Source organism: Triticum dicoccoides, chromosome 7B (genome assembly GCF_002162155.2).
Source record: "Triticum dicoccoides isolate Atlit2015 ecotype Zavitan chromosome 7B, WEW_v2.0, whole genome shotgun sequence".
NCBI classification, from domain to species: Eukaryota; Viridiplantae; Streptophyta; class Magnoliopsida; order Poales; family Poaceae; genus Triticum; species Triticum dicoccoides.
In genome coordinates, this window is record NC_041393.1 from 11,901,179 (window position 1) to 11,910,171 (window position 8,993).

Here is an 8,993-nt window from a genome sequence, read left to right on the forward strand (position 1 = left end):
TGTACAAAATGGACAATCACTTTCGAAGTATCAAAGTTTCGAACCACAAGACATGAAAGCATTTCAAATGAACTCTGAAAAAGTTGAAAGTTGGGATGGTATCATAATTTCACCCACATAGCATGTTCCAAAAAGTAGGGAGGGTTACGACAAAAACTTGATGCACTTCGTGTACAAAATGGACAATCACTTTCGAAGTATCAAAGTTTCGAACCATAAGACATGAAAGCATTTCAAATGAACTCTGAAAAAGTTGAAAGTTGGGATGGTATCATAATTTCACCCACATAGCATGTGCATGTACAAAACGGACAATGGTAGCATGTTCGTCTGTTACAAATTTGGCATGGTATCATCATAATAGTTGTGGGAGAAAGTCTTCACTTTTTCTACGCTTGTGTCATTTGCTTATTGCGTCGTAACCATGGATATTCTTCATTGTTTATCAGGATGCTTGGGTCAGCCTTGACATTGAAGGGAGGAATTTCATGAAACTTTTCATAATCTTCAGACATGTCTGTCTTGCCGTCCACTCCCAGGATGTCCCTTTTTCCTGAAAGAACTATGTGGCGCTTTGGCTCATCGTATGATGTATTCGCTTCCTTATCTTTTCTTTTTCTCAGTTTGGTAGACATGTCCTTCACATAGATAACATGTGCCACATCATTGGCTAGGACGAACGGTTCGTCAGTGTACCCAAGATTTTTCAGATCCACTGTTGTCATTCCGTACTGTGGGTCTACCTGTACCCCCCCGCCTAACAGATTGACCCATTTGCACTTAAACAAAGGGACCTTAAAATCAGGTCCGTAGTCAAGTTCCCATATGTCCACTATGTAACCATAATATGTGTCCTTTCCGCTCTCGGTTGCTGCATCAAAGCGGACACCGCTGTTTTGGTTGGTGCTCTTTTGATCTTGGGCGATCGTGTAAAATGTATTCCCATTTATCTCGTATCCTTTGTAAGTCAATATAGTCAAAGATGGTCCCCTTGACAACAAGTACAACTCATCACAAACAGTGTTGTATCCTCTGAGACATGTTTCCAACCAACTGCTGAAAGTCCTGATGTGTTCACATGTAATCCAGTCGTCGTACTGCTCCGGGTGTTTGGAGCGCAGACTGTTCTTGTGTTCATCGACATACGGGGTCACCAAGGTAGAGTTCTGTAGAACTGTGTAGGGTGCTTGAGACCAAGAATATCCGTCCTTGCATATTATTGAGTCTCTTCCAAGAGTGCCTTTTCCAGTCAGTCTCCCCTCATACCGCGATTTAGGGAGACCTATCTTGTTAAGGCCAGGAATGAAGTCAACACAAAACCCGATAACATCCTCTGTTTGATGGCCCATGGAGATGCTTCCTTCTGGCCTAGCGCGGTTACGGACATATTTCTTTAGGACTCCCATGAACCTCTCAAAGGGGAACATATTGTGTAGAAATACGGGCCCCAGGATGACAATCTCGTCGACTAGATGAACTAGGACGTGCGTCATGATATTGAAGAAGGATGGTGGGAACACCAGCTCGAAACTGACAAGACATTGCGCCACATCACTCCTTAGCCTTGGTACGATTTCTGGATTGATCACCTTCTGAGAGATTGCATTGAGGAATGCACATAGCTTCACAATGGCTAATCGGACATTTTCCGGTAGAAGCCCCCTCAATGCAACCGGAAGCAGTTGCGTCATAATCACGTGGCAGTCATGAGACTTTAGGTTCTGAAACTTTTTCTCTGGCATATTTATTATTCCCTTTATATTCGACGAGAAGCCAATCGTGACCTTTATACTGAGTAGGCATTCAAAGAAGATTTCTTTCTCTTCTTTTGTAAGAGCGTAGCTGGCAGGACCTTTATACTGCTTCGGAGGCATGCCGTCTTTTTCGTGCAAACGTTGCAGGTCCTCTCGTGCCTCGGGTGTATCTTTTGTCTTCCCATACACGCCCAAGAAGCCTAGCAGGTTCACGCAAAGGTTCTTCGTCATGTGCATCACGTCGATTGAGGAGCGGACCTCTAGGTCTTTCCAGTAGGGTAGGTCCCAAAATATAGATTTCTTCTTCCACATGGGTGCGTGTCCCTCAGCGTCATTCAGAACAGCTAGTCCACCGGGACCCTTTCCAAAGATTACGTAGTGTAAATCATTGACCATAGCAAGCACGTGATCACCGGTGCGCATGGAAGGCTTCTTCCGGTGATCTGCCATGCCTTTTAAATGCTTGCCTTTCTTTCGACATTGATGGTTGGTCGGAAGAAATCGACGATGGCCCAGGTACACATTCTTCCTGCATTTGTCCAGGTATATACTTTCAGTGTCATCTAAACAGTGCGTGCATGCGTGGTATCCTTGGTTTGTCTGTCCTGAAAGGTTACTGAGAGTGGGCCAATCGTTGATGGTCACAAACATCAACGCCTTAAGGTCAAATTCCTCCTGTCTGTGCTCATCCCACGTACGTACACCGTTTCCGTTCCACGGCTATAAAAGTTCTTCAACTAATAGCCTTAGGTACAAATCAATTTCGTTGCCGGGTTGCTTAGGGCCTTGGATGAGAACTGGCATCATGCACATCCAAGGAGGAAGGTTATACATACATAGAGTCACGGGCCAGGTGCTGTGATTGCTGCTCTGCTCCCCGAAAGGATTAATGCCATCCGCGCTTAAAGGAAACCATACATTCCTTGGGTCCTTTGCAAACTCATCCCAGTACTTTCTCTCGATTTTTCTCCACTGCAACCCGTCAGCGGGTGCTCTCAACTTCCCATCTTTCTTTCGGTTCTCACTGTGCCATCGCTTCAACTTGGCATGCTCTTCGTTTCTGAACAGACGTTTCAACCGTGGTATTATAGGAGCATACATCACCTTCGCAGGAACCCTCTTCCTGAGGGGCTCGCCGTCAACATCACCAGGGTCATCTCGTCTGATCTTATACCGCAATGCAACGCATACCGGGCATGCGTTCAGATCCTTGTATGCACCGCGGTAGAGGATGCAGTCATTAGGGCATGCATGTATCTTCTCCACCTCCAATCCTAGAGGGCATACGACCTTCTTTGCTGCGTATGTACTGTCGGGCAATTCGTTATCCTTTGGAAGCTTCTTCTTCAATATTTTCAGTAGCTTCTCAAATCCTTTGTCAGCCACAGCATTCTCTGCCTTCCACTGCAGCAATTCCAGTACGGTACCGAGCTTTGTGTTGCCATCTTCGCAATTGGGGTATAACCCTTTTTTGTGATCCTCTAACATGCGATCGAACTTTAGCTTCTCCTTTTGACTAATGCATTGCGTCCTTGCATCGACAATGACCCAGCGGAGATCATCATCATCGGGCACATCGTCTGGTTCCTCTTGATCTTCGGCAGCTTCACCCGTGGCAGCATCATTGGGCACATCGTCTGGTTCCTCTTGATCTTCACCAGCTCCCCCCGTTGCAGCATCACCGTATTCAGAGGGCACATAGTTGTCATCATACTCTTCTTCTTCGCCGTCTTCCATCATAACCCCTATTTCTCCGTGCCTCGTCCAAACATTATAGTGTGGCATGAAACCCTTGTAAAGAAGGTGGGAGTGAAGGATTTTCCGGTTAGAGTAAGACCTCGTATTCCAAGATTCAGTGCATGGACAACACATAAAACCATTCTGCTTGTTTGCCTCAGCCGCATCGAGAAACTCATGCACGCCCTTAATGTACTCGCGGGTGTGTCTGTCACCGTACATCCATTGTCGGTTTATCTGCGTGCATTATATATAATTAAGTGTCCAAATTAATAGAAGTTCATCATCACATTAAAACCAAAGTGCATAATAATTCTCATCTAACAACATATAGCTCTCCAGAGCATCTAATTAATTAAACCATACATTGAAACTATGTAAAACATTTCAATGCGAAAACAAATGCGATCATAATCGCAACCAAGGTAACAATTGATCCAACGGCATAATGATACCAAGCCTCGGTATGAATTCCATATTTTCTAATCTTTCTAATCTTCAAGCGCATTGCATCCATCTTGATCTTGTGATCATCAACGACATCCGCAACATGCAACTCCAATATCATCTTCTCCTCCTCAATTTTTTTTATTTTTTCTTTCAACAAATTGTTTTCTTCTTCAACTAAATTTAACCTCTCGACAATAGGGTCGGTTGGCATTTCCGATTCACATACATCCTAGATAAATAAAATCTATGTCAGGCTGGTCGGCATAATTTTCATAAACAATAAATGAACCAATAGTTATAAAGATAATATACATACCAAATCCGAATCATAGACAGGACGAGGGCCGACGGGGGCGGATACCAAAACCATCGCACTATATAATATGCAATAATAAATGTAAGAAAATGATACAAGTATCTATCTAAACATACAAGTAAGAATATTTTTCCTTTCAGAAAGAAGATAAGAACAAGAGGCTCACCAAGGTGGTGTCGGTGATGAGATCGGCGCGGGTGATCGACGGCGGTGAAGACGGGGACGGGGCGTGACGGACTGCTAAATCTAGAAAAATCTCGAGGAAAATGGAGCTTGGAGGTCGAGCTTCGAGAGGAGAAAGCTTAAGTAGTGTGGCTCAGGCATTCCATCGAACACCTCATGTGCATAGGAGGTGAGCTAGAGCACCACAAAGCCCTCTCCCCCTCGGCCAAAAAAAACAGAGCACTGTGCTCTGCTCTTGCGCGAGGGGGTATATATAGGCACCTCATTGTCCCGGTTGATGACATGAACCGGGACTAAAGGGAAGCCTTTGGTCCCGGTTCAAGCCACCAACCGGGACCAATGGTGGTGAGCTAGGAGCGAGGCCCATTGGTCCCGGTTCGTCCCACCAACCGCGACCAAAAGGTCCAGACGAACCGGGACCAATGGCCCACGTGGCCCCGCCGGCCCCCTGGGCTCACGAACTGGGACCAATGCCCACATTGGTCCCGGTTCTAGACTGAACCGGGACTAATGGGCTGAGCCGGCCTGGACCATAGCCCTGTTTTCTACTAGTGATTATTTGATATATCAGGAAATGAACAAAGTTGCTGATATGGTGGATAATGATCGATTTAACTTACTTCTCGATCATTTGAGTCATGTCCGCATATTCCTGGGGATCTTTTCGTTTTGAGTCTAAGACAGTTACTAGTCCCTGCTCAAGCTTAATCTCTAGGAGAATATAGTGGTAACTGCACACACATGCATAACTCATCAATTACATTACTATAAGCTCGACTAATATATAAGGGAAACCGAATATGCACAAGACAGTAACACTCACTTGAAGTTGTAAGGAAAGAGTATTATATCTTTGTTTTCATTTATTACCAACGATCGTAGCAAGTTGGCCTCGGTATCTGCGGCATGAAATTTAACCTGAGTTGCATCTATGAGATATGTGTTAATGAACCCAATATCACCTACTTGTCTTTTCTTCAATTCGGCGATCTTCAATCTGCATAATATAGTGAGGATGATTATAAATACATGCAATGAAAGAGCTGAGCTATATAGAGAGACTTAATGACAGATGTAGTACTACTTACAGACAGTAGCAGGTGACCGTTGTTTTATCGAGGGCCAATTGATTGAAAAACTGAAAGAACTCCTCAAATGGAACAGGCAACAGTTCAATTCCAACGAGGCCATGCTCCTTTTTAACTTTCACATACAAAGTACTCCTCCCCCCAGAGTGTCTGCAGATTTTCAAGTACCAATCATGCAAAGTACCTCTTGACAATAGGGTCGGTTGGCATTTCCGATTCACATACATCCTACATAAATAAAATCTATGACACGTTGGTCGGCATAATTTTCATAAACAATAAATGAACCAATAGTTATAAAGATAATATATATACCACATCCGAATCATAGACAGGACGAGGGCCGACGGGGGCGGATACCAAAACCATCGCACTATATAAGATGCAATAATAAAAGTAAGAAAATAATAAAAGTATCTATGTAAACATACAAGTAAGAATATTTTTCCTTTCAGAAAGAAGATAAGAACAAGAGGCTCACCACGGTGGTGCCGGCGATGAGCTCGGCGCGGGTGATCGACGGCGGTGAAGACGGGGACAGGGCGTGACGGACCGCTAAACCTGGACAAATATTATGGAAAATGGAGCTTGGAGGTCGAGCTTGGAGAGGAGAAAGCTTAAGTAGTGTGGCTCGGGCATTCCATCGAACACCTTGTGTGCATAGGAGGTGAGCTAGAGCACCACCAAGCCCTCTCCCCCTCGGCCAGAGAAAAACAGAGCACTGGGTGCTCTGCTCGCGAGCGAGGGGTATATATAGGCACCTCATTGGTCCTGGTTGGTGACATGAACCGGGACTAAAGGGGAGCCTTTGGTCCCAGTTCAAGCCACCAACCGGGACCAATGGTGGTGGGCCAGGAGCGAGGTCCATTGGTCCCGGTTCATCCCACCAACCGGGACCAAAACGTCCAGATGAACCAGGACCAATGGCCCACGTGGCCCGGCCGGCCCCCTGGGCTCACGAACCGGGACCAATGCCCACATTGACCAATGGGCTGACCCGGCCTGGACCAAAGCCCTATTTTCTACTAGTGTATGGCATTTCCATAGCCATTCCGAGATATATTGCCATGCAACTTTCCACCGTTCCGTTTATTATGACACACTCCATCATTGTCATATTTCTTAGCATGATCATGTAGTTGACATCGTATTTGTGGCAAAGCCACCATTCATAATTCTTTCATACATGTCACTCATGAGTCATTGCACATCCCGGTACACCGCCGAAGTCATTCATATAGAGTCATATTTTTTTGTAAGAATCAAGTTGTAATTCATGAGTTGTAAGTAAATAAAAGTGTTATGATCATCATTATTAGAGCAGTGTCCCAGTGAGGAAAGGATAATGGAGACTATGATTCCCCCACAAGTAGGGATGAGACTCCGGACAAAAAAAATATAAAAAAAGAGGCCATAAAAAAGAGAGAAAGGCCAAAATAAAAAATGAGAGAAAAAGGGAGAAGGGACAATGTTACTATCCTTTTACCACACTTGTGCTTCAAAGTAGCACCATGATCTTCATGATAGAGAGTCTCTCATTATGTCACTTTCATATACTAGTGGGAATTTTTCATTATAGAACTTGGCTTGTATATTCCAATGATGGGCTTCCTCTGAATGCCCTAGGTCTTCGTGAGCAAGCGAGTTGGATGCACACCCACTTAGTTTCTTCTGAGCTTTCATATACTTATAGCTCTAGTGCATCCGTGGTTATATAGAGAGAATTAATGACAGAAGTAGTACTACTTACAGACAGTAGCAGGTGACCGTTGTTTTATCGAGGGCCAATTGATTGAAAAACTGAAAGAACTCCTCAAATGGAACAGGCAACAGTTCAATTCCAACGAGGTCATGCTCCTTTTTAACTTTCACATACAAAGTACTCCTCCCCCCAGAGTCTTTGCAGATTTTCAAGTACCAATCATGCAATCTTCGCATCATCGTTGATAGAGATCTTTCATCTTTGACGAGAGGCTTCCCGTACTCATATCTTTGTATCTGCACCTCCATGGGTTCATAATGTACATCGTCTGGCAGGTAATCGCCAAGAATTCTATAACCGGGCACCATCCTCGGATCATTACCGACGTTGTCGCTAGGCACCTTGAGCGGGGGGCACGATTGCTTCGCTTGTTCACTGAGCTGGGAAATTTGTTTCCTAGCTCGTCGTTCTTTAAGCCTTTGATCACTGACAGTACTTCCCGACCACTCCGCTTCGGCAAATTCCTTTCCAATAATGCGCTCATAGTTTCCTTTCGGTGGAGACTTGGGTGGTTTTGTCAGGGCAGCCAGAGTGCGCTTCGCTTTCACCGGATCTACCTTCTCCTTCGGAGGTGGATGTTTCTTTGCTTTCACACCTTCAAAGAAGTTCCTCAGTTCTTCTCGCGCGATCTCAGCGTTCTCCTCCGGGGTCCTCTCGTATGGTAACTTCTCTGGAGTCTTCAGAGAAGGACCGAATCTGTATGTCCTCCCGCCTCTAGCTGTACTGCTAGACGCCGGCAGAGCAGATGGAGCGGTTGTCTTCTTTACTTGCTTATGAGGCGGAGGAGAAGGACTACAACGGGCCGGAGCAGCCGGAGCGGCGGCAGGGCTCTTCCGCCCTTGCTGACGAGGCGGAGAAGGAGGAGGCTGGCTACTCAGGCGCGTCGGCACAGGCGGAGAAGGAGGCGGAGTGTCGCCAGGCGCTGGAGAAGGAGCCGGTCGAGTGCCCTGATCGTCACTTGCCGGAGGAGGAGGCGATGGAGGAGGCGGAGTGTCCTGACTCGTCGGAGGAGGATGCGGTGGAGGAGGCGGAGTGCCCTGACTTGCCGGAGGAGGAGGAGGAGGAGGCGGAGGCGTCCAGTTCGGAAGGTTGATGAGCTCCTTCCGCCATAGGCATGGAGTCTTCATAGCAGACCCCAGCCTAGTCTCCTTCTTCGCCGTCTTCCATCTTGATCTTCTTCGCCATAGGCATGGAGTGTTCAGAGCAGACCCCGGCCTAGTCTTCTTCTTCTCCGTCTGTCATCGTACTCTTCTTCTTTGCCGTCTTCCATCATAACCCCTATTTCTCTGTGCCTCGTCCAAACATTATAGTGTGGATGAAACCCTTGTAAAGCAGGTGGGAGTGAAGGATTTTCCGGTTAGAGTAAGACCTCGTATTCCCGCATTCAGTGCATGGACAACACATAAAACCATTCTACTTGTTTGCCTCAGCCGCATCGAGAAACTCATGCACGCCCTTAATGTACTCGCAGGTGTGTCTGTCACCGTACATCCATTGCCGGTTCATCTGCATGCATTATATATAATTAAGTGTCCAAATTAATAGAAGTTCATCATCACATTAAAACCAAAGTGCATACATAGTTCTCATCTAACAACATATAGCTCTCCAGAGCATCTAATTAATTAAACAATACATTGAAACTATGTAAAACATTTCAATGCGAAAACAAATGCGATCATAATCGCAACCAAGGTAACAAT